Source organism: Triticum dicoccoides, chromosome 2B, assembly GCF_002162155.2.
Source record: "Triticum dicoccoides isolate Atlit2015 ecotype Zavitan chromosome 2B, WEW_v2.0, whole genome shotgun sequence".
NCBI lineage: Eukaryota > Viridiplantae > Streptophyta > Magnoliopsida > Poales > Poaceae > Triticum > Triticum dicoccoides.
Genome location: NC_041383.1, coordinates 767,100,136 through 767,106,086, shown reverse-complemented (window position 1 = coordinate 767,106,086; position 5,951 = coordinate 767,100,136). Strand labels below are relative to the sequence as shown.

The 5,951-nt window shown below is 42.4% G+C and overlaps 1 long non-coding RNA gene across 1 annotated transcript; it reads left to right on the top strand.

The window, feature by feature from the left end:
• Positions 1–1,958: 1,958 nt before the first annotated feature.
• Positions 1,959–2,710, top strand: LOC119368665. Its single transcript, XR_005176709.1, has 2 exons — positions 1,959–2,226; positions 2,329–2,710. It is a non-coding gene; the product is annotated as an uncharacterized LOC119368665 (long non-coding RNA).
• The last annotated feature ends 3,241 nt before the right edge of the window (positions 2,711–5,951 follow it).

Below are 5,951 nucleotides of genomic sequence, written 5' to 3'. Positions count from 1 at the left end.
TCAAAAATTGCCATGTAATCCCACTGGTATGATCTTCGGAACTGCTATCTTTCGTAGGTGTAGCAAAGCTCGTACCCCGCCAGCCTCCATAAACCTTTGGATGTACCTAGCCTAAACAAATTCCATTATTAATATAAAAAACACTAGTTACTATTGATCCAAACACCCTAACCATTCTACTAAATGTATTTGAAAGTCCATATTCATTTCACGTTTTGCACAATACAACATACTTACAATATGCCTAAACTTGCCAATTACCCTCCACTACCACTGGTTATAATGCTTTTCTAACCAGTGCATCCTTCGGAATCGCACACGTGTTGATGCACCCCTCCTAATCGTGCATTGCACATGTTGAGTTACTAGTTGTCGTAAAAGGCACAATGGTTTCACCTTTCGAGGTTCGGACAACAACTTCTTTTGTTCACATTAGAAACTCAACAAGGATCCAAACAAAATGTGTGCACTGAACTTTTGGGCAGTGCCAAATTTACCACTGAAGAAATCATGAATTCAAATATGCCTCTCAAAATCTGCACCAGCTCCAAAATACGCCTCTACTGTCAGTCGGCCTTTTTTTTTTGTGAAAAGCTAGTTGACCGTTATTTAGCCAACCAGTATATATGCACTAAGTGACGAGTGGAAATTATAATATAGGGTAATAAATATTATTTTACAATTTTTTACTCCCCCTTTTCTTAATTTCCCTTTTGTATGGAGAACAGCATATAGCTATTTCAACGAGATCATCATCTTAGACACTTATTTCAGCGACTATATATGGACAGTCTGGATATGTAGTGCAAACAGCTACCAAGCTAGTAAACTTTCATAATTAAGCACACCGGCCACATGATAGCACCCAACAAGGTACAAGGTTGGCCGAGCACTTAAATAAAAGAGCATCCACAATTCGAATGATTTTCTTCCGTTCAAATCATTGCACTTTATAGCACCAAAAGAGCTAGCATTCCAGTTGACCGAGTGACTAGAGGCCCCAATGTTTACGGAGCAATCTAAAGTTGGAACAAGGAGGAAATGACATGATTAAATTGCATGCTGAATGATTCTTGATGGTTGGTATTTGTAGGACGAGCTGGAAGCGTGGAATGATAGAACGCAGCTCCCTTTTTCATTTTTAAAATAAATATTTTATTTCTAATTAGAGGGAACAGATATAAGATTAAAAAAATGTATAGCTGCTGCAATGCATGAAAACAAATCCGTAAAAAAGTAAATCATAAAATAATAAAATATAGATTTTTTAGGAGAATAATAAAATAGAGAAACTAAATATATTGGAGGGAGAACGGTACCAAAGCCTAGCTTGGCTAATTAACTTTATACCCGGGCCTGGCCGGCCTCAACGGGCCGATTCTTCCTCGGGTCTTTGTCGTCCCAAGCTCAAAGTCACACGCGGCGAACCAACATGTGATTGAATGATTAGAAGGATCGTGGTATACACCAGTTGGTATACACAATACATCAGAGTTCAATTCTAGACTCGACATTGGTGCCTGTATTTTTCTGAATTTATTTCAGGCCTTTCGGCGATGTTCGTCCAGTGGATGAAGACCTTCCCTTCAAATATGCTCGTGTATGTGAGCTCGAGCTCACAAGAGCACTTTCGCGTGTATGTGAGCTACTTTGATTAATTGTACTGTCTCACACACGCGAGTCCATCATGCGGTACGCCGTCCGGATACGTGTGCACACGAGTGTCACGCATGTGGAATACCAAAGGTTCCCGGCTTCTCCAAGCTGGGCCATCGAGATCGAGGCATCGATGGTCGACCGCGGGATTGCATGGTGGGACAACGTAGTTACGGGAATATATGCATGCAGATAGGGAAAAGGCAAAAGCTATGTGAATGAATATTACCGATCCTTCCGCGCGCGTGGGCCGTCCCTGTCGTGTCCGCTGAAACTGGCCGACGAGAGCGTTTGGTCCCCGTCCACCTCGCCGTGTATAAATCCGGCCTCGGTGATCGCTGTGACCACTCACCACTAGAAGCAATAGCAACTTGAACTTCAGACTTCAGAGCACAATTTGCCAGCCAGTCAAACTCAAGAAGGATTCGACACAGCTCGCTCGACCACATGGCCAACTTCACCGCCCAGCTCAAGGAGAGGTTCCTCGCCCTCGTCGACCGCGTCACCGGCTGCGGCCGCGGTTCCGCGGCCAAGGAGAAGGAGGAGGCCACCAAGCCGGCCATGAAGGAGGTACGTGCATACGACTCTGTCCCGTTTCCATACCTCGTAGAGTACTAGTATGTGTGTACATAGCAGAGAACTCAGCGTGTGTGCCTTTTGTTTTTGTTGCAGCACGTCGAGATTCGATCGAGAGCTCCCAACGTGTCAGGAGGATCAGGGGCGGGAGTCAATTAGCACACTGCATGCACGCTGATGCGGGCTGAAGATGTACTGTATTTGTCGTTGCAGATTCGTGCGCCTGTTTCTTTCAGTGCACGCCATGTAATTAAGCTTGCGGGTTCTTGTTGTTTCCTGTAACTGTAAGTGTGCCGCTTTGTTGTGCAATCTCCTCCTGTTAATTTCTTGGGACGAAATCTTGTGTAATCTCCACGTACGCCGGCCGCGAGGCTTGGTGTGGAGTGATCTAAAAGATCTTATACTATTTGTTTACAGAGGGAGTACGTATAAGGTTAATAAAGGGTATTTTTGTGGAGAAGATAGTGCTTTGCATCAAGGAATTTGCTCCATTTTCCGTTTCATGCAGCTGTATGGACACGTAATGCGGTGCATCCAAGCGGCGAACACCTGTGTAAGCATCACGATTAGCTATAGCAAAAAAGAAAAAGGATTAGCTATAGCAAAAATCTGATGAGCTATACGATCAGGGCCGGTCCTGAGATTTCGGGGGCCCGGGGCGAAACTAAAACATGGCCCCTTAATGTATACGTACAAAAATAGTCAATATATGTAAGTATATTGATATGCTCGGGCAAAGTTACAAAGCCACACAACATACATGATCAACTAATATAATTTTACTAATTATTATGGCACAGTCACAAACCAATAATTTTCTAGTACAGTATATCCTTAGGTAATGTACAATCATTTGATTATCAATGGTCATATTGTAACAATGAACTAAAAGTGTGTCTGGGAAATTATGAGAACAAATCTTGGAGACATGGCTAAAGGAAAACCTATGATTGAAGTGCTCAGACAAGAAAAGTGAGGCAAGTGATGCAGAAAGATCATTATCAATATTTGGACCTACGTTCTCCAAGACATGTATACAAGTCAGATGTTCTTATGCAAAAAGTGAGCAACCATGAGTAAGTTAGTACTGCCAGTACAACGCTCACTTGCGCTAGTTAATACCAACTTAACAGTAAACGGCAAACAGTAGACACCGAATATATTAATCAGCTAGATATTTGAAGAGAAAATGCAGTCTTGCCTTCCGTCAGGGGGCAGCCACCAAGAGCATGGACTTCAACCACGCAGCAGCAGCAGCAGCGACTACAGGCAGAAGCTTTGCCATGAGAGGCAACCTGTCTCCGCGGATGACAACAATAAGACCATCGAAGTTCATAATCCTGATGCCCGCAGCGGATGGAAAGCCGAAAGAACTCAAAGAAGCACGAGGAAGAGCGGACCGGCGGCGGCATCGTGGATAGTCAGATCGGAAGTATGAATCGAGGATGGAATAGGCCCTGATTAACCGCGACCTAACTTTCAGCGTGGCTTCGGAGCGATCTCAGCAGCTGCGCTAATACAGAGCACATTGGCCCAAGCCCAGTACAGAGGACGACGTCCTGGGGGGCCCTCGGCCTCGGGGGCCCGGGGCGGCCGCCCCCCCTGCCCCCCCTCAGGGCCGGGCCTGTATACGATTCAACTACTTTGATCATTGTTTTCCACCCCCACCTGCACTAGAAGGTGACGCGCACCTTCGTCACGCGGTTATTTATTGGAGTTTTTCTCGTGAAAGTAATTTGTATTACTAGCAAAAACGGCTCGTGCATTGCAACGGAAAAAAAATATAATCTTCAATGGTCATGATCACATTTTGCTGCATCACCAAAATTAGGATGGAGCTCGCGTGTAAAGGCTGGCGTCAATTGACACCAGTGCCGATCGTAACCTGAAGTAATCTTGTTAATAGGATTTGACTTTGACCCCAACCCAGTCGGAGAAGCCCAAAGCACAGCCTAATTCCACACAGCCCAAAAGCAGTCCTTCCTAATTCCTTAATTTCCAATACGCAGATGCGTTGTTGTACGCGCACGAGTTTTTCTCTCTTCGTCTCATCGCCTCCTCTCAATCCCTAATTCCCCAATCCCCTTCCGATGTGAAAATTTCTTGCAGGTGCCGCCTGGTAGAATTACAGCCGACGAATCAGAGGGATTTTGATCTAATCAGTGGACGACAGTCAGCCGATTGTTGTGCCATAATCTGCGAAAATCCATCTCTGCACCCGAGCTCATCTGCACCCGCGTTGACGAAAAAATCAAAATAAATACTAGAAATGTTTTAAAAATTCCATTTTTTTGTGCAGTAGACAATTTGATGTGTGAGATCCGCTCCAATTTTTAAATCATTTGGACATCTGAGAAGCCCTCAGCAAAAAAGACAAATTGAGGGTCTGTAAAAATATTTATTGTTCATGTACTGTTTGGCCCGATTTGTCTTTTTTGCTGAGAGCTGCTCATTTGTTCAAATGACTTGAAATTTGAACGACCCTCATGCATCAAATTTTCTACCGCACAATTTTTTTTTGAAATTTTCAGATTTTTTTATTTTTTTAACCGGGTGCAGATAAGCCTGGGCACCGAAACGCCCTACTCCATTATCTGGTGCTAATCCACCAAGCCTAGATCGACTCTTCGCAGGTATGCCTTGTGACATGCATGTGTATTACCTTCAGCCTTTGGACTAAATTTCGTAACTGAACTAACTGATCGAAAAAGAATATCATAGTACACTAAGAATCATAATTGTGGAATCAATGTACACCACAAAAAAGACCCAATATAACACCAGATCAGACGAAGATATTTAACTAGAGGGCCTCATAGGCTGCAAGAACCAATGTACACCACAAAAAAGACCCAATATAACAAACCTCCATCATTACCAAATAACGTGTCTTACTTTTGTTATTGATCGTCAACTTAGGGAGTTGAATGAAAGATTCAATGAAGTAAATTATTCATTGCTTATTCACATGGCTTCTTTTAACCCAAAAAAGTCGTTTGCTGTTTTTAACTTGAAGAGTTTATTGAAGTTAGCTGAGTTCTATCCTAATGATTTCAGTTCAACACAATTGATTTATCTTGGCCATGAACTTTGGATTTACATTGACAATGTTCGAGCGGACCAAAGATTTGCCAATTTGGATGGCATTGATGATCTTGCTAAAGTGTTGGTGGGCACTAGGAAAGCATCTTGTTTTTCCTTTGGTGTATCAACTTCTAAAGTTGGTGCAAATTTTGATGGTTGCCACAGTGGAGAGATACTTTTCAGCAATGAATATTGTCAAGAGTGTTTTGCGAAACAAAATGGATGACGAGTTCATGAATGAGTGCTTGATTTGCTATGTGGGGAAAGATATATTTTCTACAATTATGAACGATGATGTGATTCATCTATTTAAGAAAATGGAAGATTGAGAAAGGAAGTTATAAAATGGGATCCTCATGTCACTTTATATTTTTGATTAATGATATTTATTTTTTGTATTATTTTTTTGTAACATTGTTGTGAATATAATATGTTCTTTTGTTCATCCTTTTCAGAAAGTAACTACTGAAGTGCTTTAAGTTAACCTTTGGCTTTATGACTTCGCTCAGCCTCTACTCGGTATGACTTTTTTGATGTAATAATAATAGTAATATTGAATCGTTGTATATTTTTCTCTCTGTATGGCGCACTCCAACATTATTGTATGTTGCGCTGCTATAGTTTGCGCTAGAGTG